This window comes from Tachypleus tridentatus, chromosome 8, assembly GCF_004210375.1.
Source record: "Tachypleus tridentatus isolate NWPU-2018 chromosome 8, ASM421037v1, whole genome shotgun sequence".
Classification (NCBI taxonomy): domain Eukaryota; kingdom Metazoa; phylum Arthropoda; class Merostomata; order Xiphosura; family Limulidae; genus Tachypleus; species Tachypleus tridentatus.
The window spans coordinates 160,911,647-160,935,586 of record NC_134832.1 but is presented as its reverse complement, the minus strand read 5'-3'; the positions used below and the strand labels follow the sequence as shown (position 1 = coordinate 160,935,586).

General features: G+C 34.8%; 1 pseudogene across 1 annotated transcript; it reads right to left on the bottom strand.

Annotated features, from left to right (window-relative positions):
* Positions 1-139: 139 nt before the first annotated feature.
* LOC143223837 (transmembrane protein 145-like) lies at positions 140-23,728 on the bottom strand (annotated as a pseudogene). Its single transcript, XR_013013173.1, has 6 exons — positions 23,042-23,728; positions 20,389-20,559; positions 19,599-19,832; positions 12,612-12,749; positions 1,617-1,872; positions 140-290 (listed from the first exon to the last, which is right to left on the bottom strand). The product of XR_013013173.1 is annotated as a transmembrane protein 145-like (transcript).
* Positions 23,729-23,940: the final 212 nt, after the last annotated feature.

Below are 23,940 nucleotides of genomic sequence, written 5' to 3'. Positions count from 1 at the left end.
TTTTTTAACTGCAACTTATTACAGCAACATGTGGCACAAATCTAACATCTCCATCTATTTTATATGAGGAAATACATGTTATAATATAGCATTTTAGAATATTGGTTTACCCCATTTACAAGGTTACACTTTCTGGGGTCTAGGGAATATTATGAGGAGCTTCATTGAATTCCTCCAGTTCTTCCCCTGCATCGAGTCTGTCTGAAGCTGGAAATATTGCTCCACCGCGGTTGGCCATAACAAGTGAGTCATAATGGCATAAGCTAGAAAATCTGCACTGGAAGTTATCCCTGCCAAAACCAATTTACTAAATGAATCATGAACAAAAAACAATATTCAAATGTAAGTGATACTAGGCATTGTGTCAGAAAATCAACTGAAATAATAAAAAATCTTTTTTTTTGACATGTGAGCATTGAAGATGGTAAAGGTATGCTGAAATTCAAAGAATAATAAGAAATAGCCAGGAGTGCATTTAACAACATGTCAAAAATATTAACAGCAAGAAATATTAACATAACACAGGCAAGACTAGTCAAATGCTATATGTGGTGAACCTACTATATGATGCTGAAACATGGATAATATATAAAGCAATTGCTAGAAGGATTGAGGTGTTTGAAATGTGGATCTCTATAAAGGTGTTGAAAATATCATTAACAGGAAATAAGACAAATGAACAAGTATTAGAAATGATGGAAACTAAAAGAAGACTATTATCAACTACAAAAGAAACAACAAAAAAACATGAGTATTTTGGACTTATAATGAGAAGAAATGGAATACAAAGACTGATGCTAGAAGGAAAAATGAACAGGAAAAGGAGAATAAGCATATGGATGGATAATATCAAAGACTGGATGGGAACATCATAAAGTGATTGTATTATATGGTGAAAAGAAGAGAACAATGGTGTTCCATGACAGTCAACCTGCTTCGAGCAGATGACACATGATGATCATGAATGACTGACAAATGACTGACAACATAAGTCATCACTTGAAACTACAGCCTTCTATACACCAATTAGGTATTAAAAAAAAAAAAGAGTCAGTATTGGATATTAGTTAGCAATACATAACTAATTCACAGAACATTTTGAGTAGTGTATTATTAACAAACAAGTTTTATATTCTTGATGAACATTTTTAAATGTAAAACCAATTTTGTTAATTGGATTGCATTAGGGTCTCTTCACTTAAAGTACTGAAGAATTAGTAGCCAAATAACTGCTTAAAAATAAATAATAAAATGAAGTTAAAGACTTAGCAATTTCATGACCAACAAAAATAATGAAAATGGGATATATATATAAAATTTTGAAGTTGTATAGATGGATGCATATATATTCAATACAAATATAATATTGAATTGGAACAAACAAAATATATACTGGAAAGAACTTATTGAATTAGACAACTAGGTGACTACTAAAAATACATAGTTGAATAAGTTATAATTAAAGAAATTACATAGTGAAAATGAAAGTGAGGAATTAGCAACCAAGTAACTGATACAATGTTTGGCTGTAAGTTTAATGAATATTGTAATTTGGATTCTACAACTGCTATTTGTATAGAACAGAAAAAACAAAACAAAACAAACAAATCTCTTACCCAGTAGAAGCTTTTGTCTCCAAAGGGCAGAAACCTGAAGAGCGATTAGTGCAACAATTGGAAGGTAAACAAACCAAACTAAGATTCCAGCTCCAAAATGTAGATAGAAGCGTAACTTAGCCCTGTCATTCTCTTCTAACATAGTGGACCGCAACTCATACAGAAACCATGTCATGATGATAAGACGGAAGATGATGATAATCCAGCCAGGAAATGTTTGATATTCATCAATGTCTTCAACAACATCCACTTCAGTCTGCATACACAAGTCATAAACATAAATATTAAATGTTTATGTAGGAAATGCACACAAATGAGAAGTTCTAATAACAGAATCATCTCAAATATGAAACAATAATAAAATTACCAATAAGAAGCAATATAAAATGTATACTTGGAGGAACACAGATAAATAAATGACTTAAAATACCTGCATAATAACAACCAAATATGAAACAAACAAAGGTACAATACAATTTACTTCTAAACTTAACACCACAAGTATTTTCACACATACAAAGATGTAATTTTATGTTATTCAAAATTACAATTCGTTCTGACGCCATGAAATAGTTAGCTAACAAGATACAGTACCTCTTCAATATAATGCTACCATATGAAATATAAGAGAAGGGGCATTATAACCAACATAGACAAGAAGGTGCTTATGTTGAAAGAAATGTCCATAACTTTTAGATAATTTTCAATCATCACATTTCTTTTGGAATATTTAATCAATCCTGATGCAGGGAAGGGACATTGAATTTTCTAGACAGTTTTTTGAATATACCTACTTTTTTTCCCATTAACAAATCACAATTCACAGTTAACATATTTTGTTACTTATGCTTGAAGCCTTTCAAACTATGTAACACTACAAGAAAATATCTTGAAAAATTACACTATGTAACAAAATTTTTACTTTTTTTCTTGTTCCTGGGCAGAAAGTGTTATTTCCCAATTGCTTATGCCTAAAGTAAATGGAAAAGACCTGTTTTTCTCTTCAACCTTGCTTTGTGACATGGGTAATGAAATTTTCAAATTTACCCATTTCCCACAACATTCCAGGTAAATGTAGTGCTGAGTAGCTGTTACAAAATTTTCTCGAACTTACAAGAATTTTCAAGAACTTTCTAGAATGTTGTAGAAGCCTCAAAGCTCTGCTGCTCCATAACAAGAATAAGTATCCATCTCTTTCCCTGGCTCATTCGGTGCACCTCAAAGGGAATACAACAGCGTCAAGACCTTGCTAGAAGCCTTGAAGTATGATGCGTATGGCTGGGAGGTTATTGGAGACTTCAAAATGGTGGCATTCCTGATGGGTCTCAAAGGAAGCTTTACCAAGTTTCCCTGTTATCTTTGCCTTTGGGACAGCAGGAACACTGCAGTACACTACAACAGGAAGCACTGGCAACAACGGACTGAGTTCTCTGTGGGGAGGCACAATGTTAAGTGTGAGCCACTAATGGACCTCTAGAAGGTGTTGTTCTCACCATTGCACATAAAATTGGGTCTTGTGAAACAATTTGTCAGAGCCCTTAATAAGGAGTCTGCAGACTTCAAGTACCTTTGAGACTTCTTCTCTAAGCTGTCTAGGGCAAAGGTCAAAGCTGATGTCTTTGTTGGACCACAAATAAAGAAGATCCTGGAGTGCACAGAATTCTCCAAGAAGTTCAGTAAGAAGGAAAAAAGCTTGAAGCAGCTTTGTTGCAGTGGTTCAGGGCTTCTTGGGCAATCACAAGGCTGAAAATTATGTGGAACTGGTTGAGGCTCTGGTGAAGAACTATGGCAAAATGGGCTACAGGATGTCCCTGAAAGTCCATATCCTTGGCTCATCTTGATAAATTCAAGGAGAACTGGGAGCATACTTGGAGGAGCAAGGTGAGCAATTCCTCCAAGATATACTGGACTTTGAACATCGCTATCAAGGAGTGTATAATGAAAACATGATGGGAGACTATATTTGGGGCTGATACATTGAAAGTGATTTATATTACAGTTGCAAATCTCGAAAAACTACTCACTTCTAAATATTTTGTATAACTTTAGTATAAATACATGTAAATCTTGATTCATATGTTGTTTTATTCAAACCTTATGTAAATGAAAATGTGCAAATTTGCCCATTTTTACATAGAAAATAGGTTAATTTCTAAATTTCATTATCTAGGTCCCAAAAGCAAAGTTTGAAGGGTATTATGGTCATTTTCTGTACTTTTACAACATGAGCAATTAAGAAATAACACATACTATCCAGGAACAAAATTTGTGTTACATAGTTTTAAGAAAAAATGAAACCCCTAAAATTTGCTAACACTTCACATCAATTTTAGTAATACATATTAGGCTTCCAGGAGATTCTAAGAACTCTTCAGTCAACAAGTAAAGAATTTAGTTTAAATAAAAATACACTACATTACACTTCTCTAAGGTAGGGCACCTAGTGAAACATTTTTTTTTTTAAAATAGATTACATTATCACCACAAAGGTTTCATACTTTCAACTTTGTTGGTCAATAACAGTGCAACAAAAGAAATTTATGATATGAAGTCACAATTCAACAAAAACATACCCATGGCCAAAGTTTATTTTGTTCATATAAACTTTAAGCTGCTGAAAATTCCTACAAAGTTCTCTCCACCATGATAAAGATGCAGTGATGCTGATTTCCATTTATCCTTTGTCTTGAGTATATATCCTCAACATTAATAAGTCTTTAAACCTTTTTACTTTAAAAGAATAGTATTTGCTACTGAATAAGACATTTATGAAAACATTTTTAGTAATAAGCAAACCTAATATTCACTACTAGTAACTTCTTTGTTTACAAACTTTGTTTTACAATATTTCAAAACAATAGGCTAATTACAAAATTAGGATTTATTTTCTTATTTCTTGAGTACTTTCTGGGTTTTTATTGTAATTGAAAGACTAACAAAAGCGACTCGCACCATCGACATTCATTGTACCAGTATAGTGGTAGGTGTAGGGCTGAATTGATCACTTGTGATTCAATATGTGTCAGAAAAATGTTGACAAGAATTGGTGACATTGGATACCCCATACTACAATGCCAAAAAAAGGACACTGTAGGAATGCCAGGGTTTTGCAAGCACTATACCCAAACACCAGCATCAGATACAATGTCCTCAACATTTGTTGAGAATATCCAATACTGGTACTTGATTGACCCTAGCCCAAGCAGACCAGCCAATTGACTCTAGGTGGCCACCCCAAGGCTGCCCATCTACAGGAATTCAAAGCCAAAGTGGTGTGTTAGGGTTGGACCCCTCAACCACCAGGATCCTCTCTTCCCCTTCACATAGCAAACATGTGGGTGGGTGTTTAGATCCCAGAGGAGGTAAAGTGATTGGTTGATTTAGTGTTTTATGGCACGAAGCAGTGATGCTATCTGTGCCAAACGTCTGGTAAAAAGTTAAAAATAAATTTAATAAAATTCATAAAAGGAAATTAAGGTAAAACAAAACAAAGTTTAAAAAACATAAACAACATAAAATCAATGTTTACATCTAGCCTACAATGTCAAGAGAAAAACTACAGTAATTCAAGTTGTAAAGCACTTTCTGTAGCGTAACTGTAATAATCATAACTCGCCAGGAAGATTAACAGGTAAGTACAAAATCCACCATTAGTCACCTAAAGTTGCCCTTTCCATTCCCAGTTCTAAGTGATTTGACATTATGGCCATTTTCAAAAAAGAAAGTAATAAAAGTTTTAAAAGACTTTCAGCAAAATTTTAATAATAACTTGCCAGGATGACTAATGGCTAGTTCAAACAACAGCATCAGTCACCTGAAGTTGGCCTTTCCAGTCCTGGTTTCGAGTACTTTGATGTTATGGCCAGTTTCTAGTTTTAAATTGAACTAGATGAACTGTGATTTTTAAAAGAGACCCACATTAAAAAGGTGTAAAGTATAAATTTAAAAAATTTAAATGGTATTAAAGAGATTAATGGCCTTTAAAAAACTAAAAACATCACCAAGGTGATGTCACCATCACCAATAACACTGTCTAGCATTAAGGACAAACCTTGGGACAGAACATGCTTAAAATGGTGCCGTCGTCGTGAATCGTAACAATGACAAGAAAGTAAAATGTGGCTTATTGTGATCTGAGTGTTACATAGACATTGAGTGTTACATTGGTGCATCAGTTCTAGATAGAAGAAAATGATGAGTTAAAAAACTGTGACCAATGCATAGTCTAGTTAGAACAACTTCCTCCTTCAGAACCTTACGGAAGTTAGATGGCCAAGGCCCAATACAGGGTTTTATTTGGAAAAAGCTTGTTTTCCAGGTGCTCACTCCAATTCACTTGTCAGCTGGCATGGAGCCGAGCCTTGAATACAGGACCATAGTCCAGGTATGGGACAGGCACAGCACTGATAGTGATAGAGCAGAAAGACTTAGCTGCAGTATCGGTGAGCTCATTCCTACAAATACCAACGTGGCCCAGTATCCAGAAACTGGATAGAAGTAGATGTTAAAGAGAAATGGGCCAGTCAGTTTTGAATATCATAGAGAACAGGGTGTGAACCAATGTGAAGCGATTCCAGGGCCAGTAGAGAACTAAGCAAGTCAGTATAAATCGTGCAGCTTGAGTACTGCTTAGCTTCTATGAGATCCAGGGCAAGAAAATGGCATAGAGTTCAGCAGTGAACACAGAAGCTGTAGAGGAGATTCTGCATGCAACCACCGATCCACAACAAATCATGGCAGAGAGACAACACAGTCATCTGATTTCAAACCATATGTATATATAGAAATGGAAGGATGGTTCAAAAGATGTTCAGCAAATAGCAGACAGTATTTCCAATCAGGAGTGTCTACTTTTCTCAGATGACTTAAAGATAGGTCACGGTTCAGGACAGTAAAAAAGCCGTGGTGGGATGGGCTCACCAATGGATACAGCAATGTTATCCAAGGACAGACCCAATTCATCCAACTGTGCCTGCATACGAAGGCCAAAAAGAGCATTGGCAGACTGTCTGGTCTCAAAAAGCATGGCCCGTCGAGGAAAAAAAACACAACCCCAGGTGGGATGCTTTAGTAAGGAATGAAGTTTCGAAGCATATAGTAAAGACAGTTGCAAATGGCAGAGGTGCAAAGAAGGTTCATGAGACTGTGTATAAGCTCTGAACTGGGGAGGTGAAGAAAGCCCCAGTGCAGAGCCAAAGTCCTTGATGATGAATAGGGTCTAGCATCTTTAAGACCAATGGCCTGGCAGAGGCATAGACCAGTGATCCATAGTCGAGTTTCAATCGAATAAGAGTACAATATATCTTTGGGCATACAACGTCGATCCGTTCCCCAAGTGGTGGAAGAGAGGACATGCAGGATGTTCAGTGCTCTTGTACATTTGATTCATAGCTGCTTGATGTGTGGTATAAAGCCAATGATAAACCCCAAGAACATAGTCTCAGAGACCACAGGCAGCACAACTTCACCGATACAGAGTTCAGGATAAGGGTGAACACCCCTTTGGCAGCAAAAGTACATGCAAACAGTTTTAGTGAGAGAGAAAGTAAAGACATTTCCTGTCGTCCACTTCAGTAAACAATTGAGGGCAGTCTGTAGCTGCTGCTAGAGCCTGTTTGCAACAGTGAGAGGGAGTTGTTCTGTGATTGCATTAATTTTTATACTGAAAAGTGTGACACTCCAAACATAGCCCTGAGTGACTCCAAGTTCCTGTAGAAAAAAAAAGAAAAGTGTCGAACCCACACGAACTTGGAATCTCCTGTCCATTAAAGAATTTTTAATAAAAATGGACAAATGGTCACATAACTCATATATATATGGAAGTCTCGCAAAATGGCAAACCTCCATGTTGTATCATATGCCTTTTCAATGTCAAAGAATATTGATGCAAGATGTTGTCGTTTGAGAAAGGCTTCTCTGATTGACGTTTCAAGTCAAATCAGGTGGTCCATGGTGGAGTACTGTTGTCGTACCCCATACTGGGTGGGTGAGAGAAGGTTGTTTGATTCGAGGATCCAAACAAGATGAGCATTAACCATCCTCTCTAAGGTCTTACAGAGACAGCTCATCAAAGCAATTGGACGGTAGTTTGAAGGAATCTTGGGATCTTTCCCAGGCTTGGAGAAAGGTAGGACAATAGCCTGGCACCACACATCAGAAAAAACATTCTCCTGCCAGATCTGGTTAAAAACAATCAGAAGGATAGCAAGAGAAGCAGGAGATAAATGGTGCAGCATCTCATACTGTATATCATTAGGTTAAACTGATGTACTGCAAGACTGATGAAGGGCCAGTTTGAGTTCAACCAGTGTAAAGGGACGATTATAGTCAGAGAAACAATCAGCTTGAAAGGAAAGATGTGATTGCTCTGCCCGAGTCTTTATAGCTAAGAAGATGGAGAAAAGAAGCAGAAGTGTCAGACACCCGGCAAAAGCTTTCATCTAGAGTATCGGCAATGCTCTGGGTGTCAGCCACATCCTGAACCATTACTGAAAAGAGAAAGGTTGTGATCAGAGAGCATACACTCTACAGAGTGACCCCCTCCTATCAGTATCAGCACTTTCCCAGAGGGAATTATGTCCATTAAAGTCCCCCAGGATTAGAAAAGGAGATGACAACTGTTAAATAAGAGCATCAACGTCTGATTGATCATATGTCTCTCCAGGTGATAGGTAGAGAACAAACAGTGATGGTACGATCCAAGGAAACACAGATGGCTATTACCTCCAAGGGTGTGGAGTGGTAAAGACAGGGTGGGTATATGCTGTTCAACCAACAGTGCCACCCCTCCATCACACAGTCTGTCATTTCTGCATAAAGAAAACTGCTCAAAGGTGACTGTATTGTCAGGTTTCAGAAATGTTTTCTGTAAGGAAAGACAAACAAAATAGTAGGAAGCAATCAGTATTTTGATGTCATTCAGATTAGAATGTAAACCTCGACAGTTCCATTGTATTAGGGTGGCCATTTTTATTTATGTGTAAACGAATTGGGTGGAGAACCCTTCTGTTGATGACCATGTCTTTTTTTCCTTACTTTCTTTTATTCGAGGGAGGTCTATCGACCTTCATGGATCCTGTCCTGGGTCGATTGGGCAGGTCTTTGCTGTTGGAAGGAGATTCCAGAGACTGAGGACATGAACGAATGATTGTTTTGTATCTTGGGGTAAGAGAGGAAGAATGATCTGAGGAAATACCTGTACCTGGAACCAAAGGATGTGGATCTTGGGGTTTGGTGGAATATATACAAGGGACAGAAAAAGGTGTTGAAGCTTGATGTCTTCAAGTGACCAAACTGCTGACACTGGAAACAATGTACTCTGCAATTATGATAACCTGCCTTGATGGTGGCAGGTGGATGTGGTGATATAAATGTCAGAATGAGGATATTGGTTGGCATCATAATTCTATATTTGCAGGTGTATATACGCTTCACTGCAGAAACTCCTTGAGTGGAGAAACCAGTGAGAATTTCTGACTCTGGGATGTTCTTCATATTGCCCTCACCAATAACTCCTCATAATGAATTCAAAGTAGCATGATGTGTTAACTTTAATAGGTATATTCCCAATTGCCTGAATGCAAGAGGTTCACTGTGTTGAGATGTGTTTCCACCAATATGTCACCAGATAGAAGCTTTACTGACTGAGAGCTAGCTCCCTCTAGTCCCTGAATGAATGGAGATATTTGCCCTAAAGGTTTGTCTAAAGTGAATGCAATATAAAATGAGGTACAACACAGGTGGTGAGGTTGCTGCTCAGAATCAAGACATGGTCATTTACCTATAGACTGTTTTTCACTATTTTATTAAGATTTTCAATTGGAGTATCCATAATGAATTCAGTGCCCACTGATGCCACCCACCATGGAGCCCTATGAGGGGATGCACTACAATGTCAAACAAGGACACTGCAGCAATGCCAGAGTTTGGTAAGCACTATACCCAAACACCAGCATCAAATACCATGTCACAACACCTGTTGAAAACATCCAACACTGGTACTTGGTTGATTCTTAGACCAGCTGACTGACCCAAGGCCACACCTGTTCTCAGGAATTAAGGCCCATCATCCTCTGATTCTTCACAGGTCACCATCATGCAAATGTGGTGGATGTTTAGATCCCAGAGGAGGTAAACTGAAGATCAGAACCTTCCTGGGAGGTCCCATCACCGGGAATCCACACTGAGGGGTTTGGGACAAAATGGAGCTTATTGGTCCATCTTGACTGTTCTAAGCTCTAAATTAACTTGAAAACTTAAAGCAGCTATTATCATTCATATATTTATCATCCTTTTGTAAAATAAATTAAATTTACTACCTCCACAACATTTGAAGGCAACCCATTCCAAAGGCCAACCACTCTGTTAAAAATAACTCTGTCGTAGCAGAAGATGATTTGTACTCTGCCAAAATTTACATGCATCTTCCAATCCTACAACTATCATTGTTAAATAAGAAAAATGATGCACCAACACTATCAATTCCCTTTATAATCTTAAACACCTCAATCAGATCTCCTCTAACTCTTCATTTTTTCAAAAGAAAATTTGAGAAATTTTACCCTCTTCTCTTATGACAGTTCCTCCATCCAAGGCACCATTTTATTAATCCCTCTCTAAGCCCTTTCCTTATGGTAACTTCAATGCCACAAGGCAGCATAAAATATACTCATGGTAACTTCCATGCTGGATATGGCAGTTAGGCATTCAACTTGCAATCTGCTGATAGCTGATTCAAATCCCTATCCCACCAACATGCTTGTCCTTTCAGTTGTGGGGATAATGATAATGTGATGAGCAATCCTACTATTTGTTGGTAAAAGAGCAGTCCAAGAGTTGTTCAGTGAGTGGTGATGATCAGCTGTCTTCCTTCTAGTCTTTAAATGATATATTAGGGATGGCTAGTGCAGATTGCCCATGTTTTGCTTTTTGCACGAAATTCATAACAAACAAAAACTTCCATGCTACAAGGAAACATAAGATATATTCATGGTAATTTACATGTCACAGTGAAGTAATTTAAAGTGAAGAACATAGAAGAACAATAACCTATAAATTAGCAATTTCATCTTTTTTTATCTATAATAATCAGACATAATTATTGAGCTTATGCATAAAATACTCATTATTATTCACATGTAATCACAGAAAAATGTGCTTCCCAGTAACTATTTAACTATGGTCTCCAAGTTGTTTTTACTTTTATATGATTTTGTTCAAAAATACTCTAATTTCTAAGATATTCTCTACTGTGTACGATATCCAAGATATTGTACATAGTATAAATTACCTATGTAAAGAATTCTATACTTTGTATTTTTATTTATTTTTACAATAACATCTAAATAATCTGTACTGTATGTACATATAACCTCTTTCTATTATATTATAAAATTCTGTAGAAAATAAATTAAATAAACACCTTTTGTAATTTAAATGACAATGATGGTAAATCACACTTAATTGTCCTTGAGCTACTTTTTCTGTTATTATTAGTTGTCAATCTGATAGATAACATTGTTACACAATATTGCCAAACATTGCCTTTTTTTATTGTAATAAGCTTCTAGAAGGGAAGAAGTTCACATTGGACAATACATACTGATAAACATTAAACAGACCTTCCAATGTTCATGGATACTGGCTTCACTTTTAACCCTTATCAGCACAACTTTGAAATAGTTGAGGAACAACTGAAATCCAAATTGACCCCTGCACAAAATTACCATTAAAGTAAGCTCCAGATTGAAATTCTAACTACCAGTTACAACTTTTTTAGGGTTAGACTGCAATGTGAATAAAATAAAAATATATGGATTTTTGAGTAAATTTATTAACAAAGAAATCAAGAAATTACAAAATGACATTGTTCTTCAATATACAAATAAGTAGTATCAAACAATTGCTTATACAGTGTACCAAAAAATGCCAAAGTTTTATTATATTCTTATATTCAAGTCATTATCCACCAATATATCATAATATTACTACAATACTGCAAAATTTAATGGAAAGAAAACTGAAAGTGTACATTGTGGGTCACCTTGGGTCCAACCAGACCCCAACACAAACATTTCCTTATAGGAGGCTACTGATTGAAAACACAATAAGCAGGTTATTTACAACAATTATTAAAACAAGTAGTCATTACAGAGATATTTTGCTGAGGAATAAAATGTGCATACATGTTTACCACAACAATATTATAAACAAACTAGATAATACTGTACTACTTTGATAAATTATCCTCTACAACAACTATATAGTGAAATAAATGTTTAAAAATTTGTTTCATATGCTACAGGACAAACTGCACATTATAGTTATGATCAATGTCAGTTCTACACTGACCCCAGATAAATCTGCTTTTTTATTATATCAATTCAGAGTTTCTGCTTGAGAATTACATTAACTGGTATAAATTTGTAATGATTATATGAAAAGATATACATCTTAGCATGTTGCTGGAGTCCACGTGAACCCAAGGTGTGCTGATAAGGGTTAGGTAAAATTATGCCACAAGAGTAGACTGAAGCTGCATAGAGGCTTCACTATTATGTGGTCAAATTGGATTGCTATAACTACAGATTCTTTAGTCATTTTTCTCATGAAAATAGCAAATGAATACAAGTTGTGAAAGATGGTGAACTTTTAACTATTAATTTAAAATATTTGTCCATATCTTGTTGATGGTAGAAGGAAGTATGTCTAGCTTTGGTAAACTAGTTTTTTGAGTATAAGGATTCTCTTTTGTAACCATTTTATGGAAGAGGGTGTTGCTCCAAATTTGCTTGGGGCATGATTTTGGAGCCTGGTGCTGTTTTAAATGGTCAATTGTGGACAATGAATAGTCAGGAAATAGCCAGGAAACAACCAAGTGTTAAATATGTCACATCTGGGAGCATCCATAGAAACATACCACTGTAATAGAATATGGTGATCACTTTCATAAAGTGTGATAAACCTTCTGTGTTATATACAAGTTATTTTACTTACCGTGTTCCACACATATAGCAAGACATCAACAAAAGTGTAGAGTAGCCAAACACAGAATAACACAGGCTTCCAGGTGAGTTCTGGTCTAGTAATGGCCCAGCCCTTAGCAATTAGCAGTAATAACAGCATGAAGAGACTCTATCAAAATTAAAAGGGTTTACAGTGTTAGAGTATTCAGAGTTCTTTTATTTATATTTTGCTCAGACAGTTACATGTATAAATTATATATATAAACACATGCTGCTTTAAAATTGGGTTTTAAAAAATGTTTAGAAAATTATTTTCCTGCACTGAAATATATTTCCAATTGGTACTTACCCATCACCATGTACAGGAATCCACACTAAGGAGGGAATGGAACAGAGTATGTCAGAAATGTCAGTAGCAAAAATATTAGACAGATGATTACCACAGGCTAAAAGGAAGTACATTTTAAGGGATAGGTGATACAAGGTACAGGAAGAAAAAGATTCAAGAAGGAGTGTGAGAAAATGAAGAACACTAACAATTCAATCTAGAAGAACCACTTGACAAGGAAGTTAATACATCCAGAAGGAAAGCAGTAAAAGGGAGATGGTTGGAGAGAAAAACACGACACAATATATGGAAAAACAAAATGTTAGACAAGATTGTTCAATAATTAGCAGTGGAAGAGATGGAAACCTCATGGTTGAACACCCAGGTAAAGAACAAAAAAAATCATATGCACAGGAACAGTGAGCCAAGAAGTGGAAACTTCACACTTAATGACCAATAGCAGATGTTCCACCAAGATTGATAAACTGCACAAAAGGAAAAGTGAATGGACAGAGCTAAAAAGGAAGTGATACACACACACATTTATAATTCAGGTCGATACATGAGAGACCGCATAAATGCTAGGCATAATGAAGGATTGATAACCATGGTTGATGGAGGAGGGTTACAGTGTGTGAAAGAGGGGGTAGTAGTTTGTAAAAGAAAAAACAAACAAACAATAGGGGATCTAGGTTGTAATGGTCAATAAGGAGCAATGAAAATGACATAGAAAAGAGTAGAATGGGTGACTGTAATTACCCTAGGAAAGAGCTGGATGGGAGGGTAGGCATGAAGGTACCATTTGGTCTAGTCCTGACTGAGTATCCACTGCTCTGGAATAGATGCAAGTCTCGATGACGATGAGGAGACAGTACCTCTTCCATAATACTCTCCTTGTTCAATCACCCAGGAGACCACTAAGAAGGAAAGGAGTCCTAGGGATCCCAGGGAAGATTCCATTGGTTGCATAGCATCAACCTAAAGAGAATGCATGACCCAAGGACTTCCATGGAAGGCAATGTCCCAAAAAATAATAGAACCTCAATGCAGAAAAAAAGGTGTAGAGAAGTGAAAGTTCCCTCAAATGCAGATGATGTGGAGAAGGTTGGGTCCAGCCAAGATAAATGTTAAAAAATACAAAGCGGACAAGATATTGGATAAGAATCCAAGCAATACAAGCTGCTTCTATCAATACCAGATGATTGTGTTGAAAAGACACCAATTCAGATGAAGCTAACAGAAGCCAGTCATCCATATAATGCTGGAGGTGCAACCCTCAATCATGCACATACTGGGCAAAGGCTTTGATCACTCATCAAAACACATAACAGTGCTGAAGCAAGCATGAAAGGTAAAATATGAAATTGAAATATAACCCTGTTATGGATAAACTGAAGATAGCATTAAGACTAATGAGATATAGGAATATGGAGTAAATGTCTGTGACATTCACCTTGGTCATCCACAGACCTAGAGAAAGAGCCAACTAAAGGGTGAGAAAGGATTTCATCATAAAGTGGGGAAGATGCAGAAATTCATTGAGGTGGGACAGATTGATGAGAAGATGCTAGTTCCCATTTTTTGGGTCAACAGCACACTGTGAAAGAAATCTGAAGTAATGGAGAGAGCACTGTGAACAGAGACAAAGAAGGATGGGAGAGAAAGTTAAAAATAAGTCTGTCTGACAAAACCACAATCACCTAGAGACAAAGAGTGAACAAAATCCCGACTATACATTTGAGCTGGTTGTTTTGATAGTTACCAAAACTATTAGCAGCAAGAAGCATAAGATTGAGCCAAACAACAAACCTAAGTACCCTTGGAAGAAAGAACATGCAAAGGATGGGTGGGTATAGAATGGGAAACAACTATAGAATATGGTATGGGAGTTGGCTGAGACAAACAAGTAACCAAAGAAAAATGAGTTAAATGTTGCTTCACAGGTTCCACATAGAACTTCAAAGATTCAGGAATATCTTCACAAACATACCTTTGCAGAAGGAGGTGTATGGAGAAAAGCGTACCATAGGAGTGATGTCTGGATATGAGATTGCAGCAGGGCCTGCCTCCTTCCAGACAAAAGTGACTAAAGTTGTTTTGAGTCGAGAAACATATGATCATTCTGATGATAAATCAATGCAGAATGCTTAGAAGCCCATGGTGAACAAGACATACTGGCACTAGCAGTCAGATGAGAAATGACCATCAGTATGTGTGGATCCTGAAATCAGGTGGAGAGAAGACAAGGTAACTGAGCAATGGGGTATCAGGTAACAAGAAACACAATTTATGAAACTGGAGAGAGAAATAAAATATAATAAATTTGATAAATTATGTCCAATAAGGCTGAGGGAAGTCTGGCTGATTTATCAGGAAAGGCAGAGGAGTGCACAGCATAGACAGGAGGTAGAAAGAAGGCTGTCAAGAACAGATTTGTCAGATACAGGAGCCTAAACATTATTAAGAGAAGAGAGATGACACCTGTAAAGATCAATCTTCCAACAAACAATGGCTGAAAAACCCTCAGCAAAGACTCCTGACCTCAAACTGTGTAATGACACTTTAAACCAGTAATTATCAACCTTTTCTGACTTGTGACACACTACAACAATCTGAAATTTTTGCACCACACCTGGAAAGCCTTAATGATTTTTTTAGGTACACATTATACAGCAAGCATGAAAAGCCTTAGAACAAAAATCACCACCAAAGCAAGCAATAATAATGTCATTGTGCATCACGTTTAGATACACGTAACACAGAGGAGTTAACTTAAAAAAGCATTAGAATGAAAATCACAGCCAAAGCAAGCAATATTAATGTCATCTGCATGTTGACAATACTGTTGCCTGCTTTGGCCGTAAGTGTTGTTCTAAGGCTTTTTGACGATTTTGTGGTATAGCAGAAAAATCAAAACTTTTTATTTTTACACGTTTTCAATGTGATGCTTGTGCCTGCTTCTGAGAGCAAATCAAATTGAAGCGAAGCTCTAACGTAGACAAACAAACTTGCATTTCATCATCAACTGTAAGAAGCCTCTCTCTCTTTCTGGCTTTAATTTCAGTCAATGCTGAAAATCCAATTTCACAAAACTACGAAGGTGCAAATGAAAGCAGAACTTCACCTGCTTTTGATTTGAACTGATTGCAGGATATGAATTTTTAATGGAGATCCAAAATGCATTCAAGTTCTTTTCGGGAAACAATGACTGATACAATTTGTCATTTCGTAAATCAATGAGCTGTTTTTCCTCCTCAGTTGTAAGATTTGTTGTCTCGTTGATTCGAATGGATAGGTCACCTAGTTAAATTCATCAACAGCAAGTGATGGGAAGTAATGTTTTAGTGCAGACTGTAGGTCACTTAATGTGCTCAAAATTTGAGGGACAATTTTCTTCTTTGACGGACATTCGTTAACAGAAGGAAAACAATCAAGGACTCCTTTCGAGATTTTATTCTTACACAGCGTCACCTTTTCATCAAAGGCCTTCAGCTTGGACGTTGCAGTAATAATGTTTTCAGATGGTCCTTGGAGATTTAAGTTCAGAGAATTTAATTTGTCAAACAAGTTGGAGAGAAATTAAACCTTCAGGAACCAGATCTCATCATGAAAAGAAAATTCAAAACCTGCCTCCTCAACCTCCAAGAAAGAAATTACTTCAGTTTTTAGTTGGACAAGATGCTTTAACACCTTTCCTTTCGAAAGCCATCGAACTTCAGTGTAATTCAGTAGCTTTTTGTAGTCTGAATCCATTGCCTCACAGAGAAGAGAGATAAGTCGAGATTAAAGTGGCCAAGACTTGATGAAATTCACCACTTGAAAAACTTGATTGATAACAGACTGCAAATATTTTGGTAAAGATTTGAAGGCAAGTGCCTCTCTGTGAATCATGCAGTGAACAATCTTAATGTTTGGATTTTGTTGGTGCACCAGAGTGACAAATCCCTTCTTTTTCCTTGCATTGAAGGACAGCCATCAGTGCAAACACTGACACAGTTATTCCAATGTAATTTGAAGAGCAAAATGTTTTCATTCACCAACTCGAAAATGTCTTGGCCTTTCGCTGTACTTTTTAAATTTTGAAAAATAAGTATTTGTTTATGATTTTCCCATTTTTTATGAATCAAACAAAAGCCAGAACTTGAGCTTTTCCACTAATGTCAGTAGATTCATCTACTTAAAGAGACCATAGCAGAGACAATTCATCTTCAGATGATTTGAAGTGTTTGCAAAATTGATCCTTCAAATCTGACGACAAGCCTACAATTCTGTGTGAAATTGTGTCATTGGGCAGTGGGACTTGCTTAACCTTTTTGATGGAATCTGTTCCAAGCATAGTTTCAACAATGATTGCTAATGCTGGCACAATGACTGATTCAACCTCCTTATGCTCTTTCTTGCATTTTGCCAACAATTGAGCAGCCTTATAACTTGCAATCAATCCTTTTTCAGACAGCTTCATGTAGTTCACAAGCTTCTTTGATTGTTCATGTTGTTGAGCCGTGAGATTCTCGAAGTATTCTTTTGGTTTATCCTTCACAGCTGAATGTTTTGTTTTCAAGTGTCTCTTCAGTTTGCTGGGAACAAGCGCCTCATTCGATAAAGCTGCATTGCAGAGTAGGTAGAACAGTAATTGAGAATGTTTCGATTCCAATGCGATGAAACTGTATTCAATGTATTTGTTTTTGTATTTTTGTTTGATTCCTTGCTTTTGATTCAACACATTCTCCTTTGCAGCACCAGACTTACTTAAATATTTTTCCATGGATAAATGATAAAGCTAATTCATACACGATAAGCATGAAGTTCTGCAGTTAATATAAAATTCCTACCTACAGCATAGTAGCTGTAGCTTACCGCAGAATGAGCATGTGTTCCAAAAAGCATTTTGATTGTTTAATGCATCATTTATAATGTACGAAGTGCTTGTTGCGCCAAAGTCAAACCATTGCAGTCGATAACGAAATTTAAGTATGAACTTCTCAGTGTTTGAGTTCAATGAAAACCATTGAATGTTTTGGAAGGTTTCAAAGTATCTCTATAGTAGCTTTTATTAACTGATGTGTTTGACTTGCTTGTAAAATCCCAAGAAAGTTGAATGCATTTCAAAAACACTGCAGCATACCTGCCAATCTCTCGTAGCACACAGGTTGAGAATCACTGCATTAAACAGTAGGAAGAGAAGCTGAAGTCATGACATGAAATTCCAATTTTATAAATTACTGTACATAAGTTGAAGTAGAAACAAAATGAAAAAGCAAAGTAAATTGACTTGGCCAAATACTACAGGGAAAATTAATAGAAATGGTAAAGCACTACTGTGCAAAAAGAAAATAAATTATTACATAAAATCACAACAATGTCAAATGTCTGTACTAGAAAAGTGCCTGACAAGAAGTGAAAATCAAATAGAGGAAGTCGCATACATCAGGAGAGTGTGCCACACTCCTATTAGTGGAGAGTTGTTGCATAATGATTTACACGTGAAGATGCAATAAACCAAGTTAACCATGGGGTAAGTGGGAATTTCATGGCTCGAGCATGTGAAAAATATTTTGCACATAGAGGGCAGCATTGAAGGAATTTTTATGAATTTTGCACAAAGCTACATGAGGGCTATCTGCACTAGCCATCTCTAATTTTGCAGTGTAAGACTAGAGAGAAGGCAACTAGTCATCACCATCCACCGCCAACTCTTGAGCTACTCTTTTACCAACAAATAGTGGGATTGACTGTAACATTATAATGCCCCCATGGCTGAAAGTTATGTGACTGGAGGTAAGCTACTGTATTGGAAAACTAATTTCACACTTTACTTATATTCTGTATGCATTTTAAGAAACATCTTTACCTCCTGAGTTTTTACAGGATTCATAATAAACCAATAAAACTACATGAAATAGTTTCACTTGACTATAAACTGGTGAAACAAAAGAAAAAAAACAATATAATCAAAATAAAATAATCTTTACACAAATAAAGTGGAATTAATGATGGACAAGTAAGCCTGAAAAGTAAGCTGTGAAACTGAAATTGAATAGACACAACATAACTAACCGTTAACAAGTTGAAAAGTAGGAACAAAATGACAAACCAAGGTAAGTTGACTTGGCTAAATACTACAGTGGAAAGTTAATAAAAATGTTAAGGTTGTACTTTGTGTGTGGTGTTCTTTGGCAAGCTACAGGGTTAATAATCCAAAACCTATAAAAGGTGGTTATAAAAAAAATCTTTACACAATAAATTATTTATAAGAACCTCTCCCTATATTCAAATAATAAATTACAATACATAACAGCTTTAATTTTACAATTGAAGTATGAACAAAATTAGCAAAAGGTTAGTCTTTAAACTTTGACAGAACAAGAGCATTAATAAGTTTATTTTTTCAAAGACCTTCATTGTTTTAACTAAACAAAACAACACTTGTATAATCAAAATAAAACTATATTTACACAAATTATTTGAGTATTTTTGTTATTAGTCCAATAAATAACAATGCACAATGCCTGTAACTTTATATCTGAAATATAAATAAAATTTGTAAAAGGCTGATCTTCCATTTTTGACAGAACATAAAAGTATGAATAAATTTGAATGTTAAGATCTTCATTATTTATAACTAAAACTAGAGATATTTCAATAAAAATGCTTCTTTTCTTAAACGTCACTCAGACTGCTCTTCATTACCTGAGCAAACAATCTGACAACCTCTCCTGCTACAGATAAGGCCTCTATCCCCATTCCATCAAATGCAAACTTGATCATGTGGATGAGTGTGGAGAAAAGAGACAACATCTGGAGAACAAGTGAAGCAGTAAAAAGCCTGGTGAGGTGATGGTGTTGACGAACAACAGCATACACTTGCAGTGGAACAAGGATTAAGTAAAGTGTGAAAAATCCCATATTCATTTCTGTTATATCCTGAAACAAGCAAACATCAACCCAAGACTGATATATATTAATTAAACAACTTTTAAATGAAAAATAAAATATTTATGGGTGATAAGTGATAAGAATAGTATACTTGTTATATAAAAATTTATAAAATTCATCCACAAAGTCTGGGAAGGGACATGAAAGTGAAAAAATATCTCATGCTTGCAAGATACTATATGGAATGCACAATTTATTATCACTTAAAATAACTATCTTTTGCTCTCAAGGTAAGTGATGCACTCAATATCACATCTCATAAGCATGAGGTAATAAGCTGTGCATTCAATATATCTTGTGAGCATGAGATAATAAGTGGTGTATACAATATGTTTTTCTCCTGTATATACCTTCCTGGGCTCTGTATAAACTAACTGCTTTCAAGAAAGAAATAATATATACATTGAATGCTCCTTTATTTTACTTACATGCAACTTTAGTTTGGTAGCTTAAAAAGTTTGATAATCAATATAAACTAAATCACATCCCTGAGTGTATATAAGCTATGAAACTGGCAAGATCTAAAAGTCATATGACAGCAAACCTGCTGGTCAAAAGAGAATTGGTATTCAAGTGGATTTCTGTTTGAAATGAAAGGGTTTCCATTAACAAGCCACACATCATATTCTATAGCAGCTCTGCTGTCTTGAGTTGATTCTCTCCACTCACAGACATTTGGCGTTCGTGACAAGCCACAAGGCTAACATACCAAAACCTACGATGGACGTTAAAAAAACAATACATGTACAGACAATAAGGTAAATCCAGTATCATTACTACATTTGTATAAAGACAAGTAATTAAGTCAATTACATATGAGCATCAATTTTTCTTATTAAAACTAATGTTTTAATTAGTTCACTAATGTTTCTGATTACTACTACTTCAATTAAATCAATTAATGTCATGAATATAATCATCTATCTGAAATTAGTGCTATCAGTTATTACAGCTTTTGATTATTTCAACTAAATAATCTAAATATTGCTATTATCATTTTAATTATTATTTTTGATTAATTCAAATATGTTCATGTCAATCTATGAGTGTCAGGGCTAATGAAAGTAATCCTCTAATTCAAATTAGGGTTTCCAATTATTAGGTTTGATTATTCTAGCTATCCAAGTAACAGAAATTAATGTGCAGTGTTATATATTGTTTATAGTTAACTCATGACAATAATGAATTTTTTCTAAGTCCTCTCATGAGAATAATAAATTAATTGAATGAAATCACTTAACAAGCCTGATGATTGACTAGCAAACTTCACTTGGTGCCAAGTTATACTTATAAACATACATAAAAAAAAATCCAGCACTTCCATCTAGGACACCTGACAACTTGTGGAATCATGTTTTTAAACCATTAAAACAAGAAAAAAACAAAATTAACATGAGATTTCTTGTACACTGTATAAACTAATAGTCAAGCTTTATAAACACAACTTGTGTGGTACAAATCTTTGATTAAGATAAACTTGCAACTTTGGCAGGGTTATAATTTACTGGAATGGTTTGTTTTATTGCTGTTTGGATGTAAAATGCTATATGCAGCCGGGGGGTGGTAATATTAGAACTGTTCATTATTTAAAAATACCACAAATTTTAATTCTGTGAAATTATTACAAGAAACATACAGAAACTTGATCACTCAGCTGAAGTGACTCATTATAAGAATCATACAGAACTTTCAATAAACTGTTAATAGATGCAACTTTTCTAAGAGAGAAAACCCATGAATCAAACTAAGTCAAGACTGTCTAAAGTAGCTATTAATAAATACTGTGAATTTCATATTCTGCATATATACCTTCAGAATTTTGTTTTAAAACATTGTTTCCACAAAAATTAAATTACTTTTATACAAATAAATAAATAAATATATATATGGATATAATTTAAGAGAAACAAGGGATACGTTGGTCCATTTCAGCCATCCTAAATGATACTTTAAAAAATTAAACACTTAAAGCCAGCCCATATAATTTATATATTTATCAAGCCTTCTCTTGAACTGCCTTAAAAGCATCCACCACATCTTAAAGTAACCCATTCCAAAGGCCAATATACCTCTAACTTAATTTTTTAACTTAATTAATAAAATCATGAAACATTCTTACTATAAGCAAATACTACAAGAACTTTATTTCAAAATAATTCAAACCATGGTTTGAAATTCAACAATTCCATATACTTTGACAAGTTTTTGCAAATTCTACTAGTAGAATAATATACTCTGGGAAAATGAATGTATGTTTGTCTATCGTGTATAAATAATAATGAAAAATATATACAAAAAAACAAATATATGTACAAGTGAAATATTACTAAAAGCAACTCTTATAGATGAATTTTCATTTTGCAAGTATCGTGTCTTTAAGATTAAACAAAAAAATTTTACTGCAATTTTAAATAATAATTTTCCATTTAATGTTTTAGCAAAAATTGATTTTTTGAAAGCCTATTTGTAGGGTACTGTCTATGTTGTTTTATTTTAATAAGAGAAGGTGACACTTATACTAAAATGAAAAATTACATTGAATGCACATTTGAACATGCTTTGCTTTAATTTCAATTTTAAATAGGCTTGCTGTGTAATTTTAAACTTCTGCTGGATTCTGAAAATTCTGTTAACAATTTGCCAAAACATAAAAGGAGAGCTGTTATAAATACAATCTTCTGTTAACAAGTGGTTAAACAAGAACTATGAATTAAAATTTTTGAAAGTGGCCTCTGATGAGTATTCACAGTATCATCTTTGCCAGAGATGACTGTTAGTTTTAAAATAACTTTTAGAAAGAATATAGCTCAGTGGTCAAACAAATAATTTTGTATGGTTTGATAAGAATGCAAGTTGAGTGAAACACCATAATTGTATGTATTTTGCTAAATTTCAACATGTTGTATTATTGGAATAACATATTTATAACTTTACTCACAAGGTTTTAATATTTTAGGTAATTTTCAGAGAAAATACTCTTAAATAAATGAATATGATTTACGTGAGTTAAGCTCTAATAACTTAAAACTGGATGTCTTAGGTTTCTTAAAGTTAATTCTAAAATTATTCTTTAGCAATTACAGAAATTACAGTAAATTGTAATAAACACCTAACAACTCATGTGAAAAGTCATAGACTGACCAGTTTATTTAAACTCAAGAAGTTTAATAAAGATAAAATTTACGATGAATATTTACCTTGGTTGATTGCTGTTCTGAACTGCATAAGTAAGTTGATGACCTGGGACCACTCGTTCTGCAACGTCTTCTTCCTCACATAACTTATCTTTGGGGCACGGTATATGGCGTAGAAAATCTTCAGATCCAACATCATTACATTCACTGTCATATGCAATTGTATTTATCTTTTGAAACATTTTTTGGCAAGCTTCAGTTTTATTGGACAGGCTCCTATTTCCATAATACTCTATAAAAAATTGTTTATCAACTACAACAAGTGTTGCATAGCTATTTCCAGAATAGTTTGAAGCATTATTAATATTAGTTGATATATTTCCATAAATGTAACCTAATGAGTTAGCACGATCATGAAGATTAGTTTTCTGAAACCCGAACTTAGAAAGGAAAATAAAAAAATTATTCGTGTCCCATGTTCCTTTCACACGTAACAATTCAGCACAAGAGAAGACAACTAACAAAATGATACACTCGATAAGTCTCATCATTTAACTAAACAATAATCGAATATAAATATCAGTCGGGATTTAAATAACTAAATAAAATTAAATACAATAGTTAATTAGGTAGATATGAAAACATAATTTACGTATGGTCTACACTTTGATTTAAACGTTTTACTGATTTTTAGTATTACATAAATCTTTCTGCATTTGCCAGATTTTCTCCGCATAGTTAAACTATAGTCCGCACCATCTTGCGGAAAACATAGCATAAGCGCAATATTAAATATTTTTCCATTTCCAGTAAACTAAGGTGATTAAGCGCACAGATTTTTGCATTTATTTATAGTCGTGCTGTTAATAACATTAGACTAATAGTTAAACTGTTAGAAAAATTAATACCATTATTCCTATTTGTGTAATGATATTTAATAGTATTTTTAGTAATCGAACTGA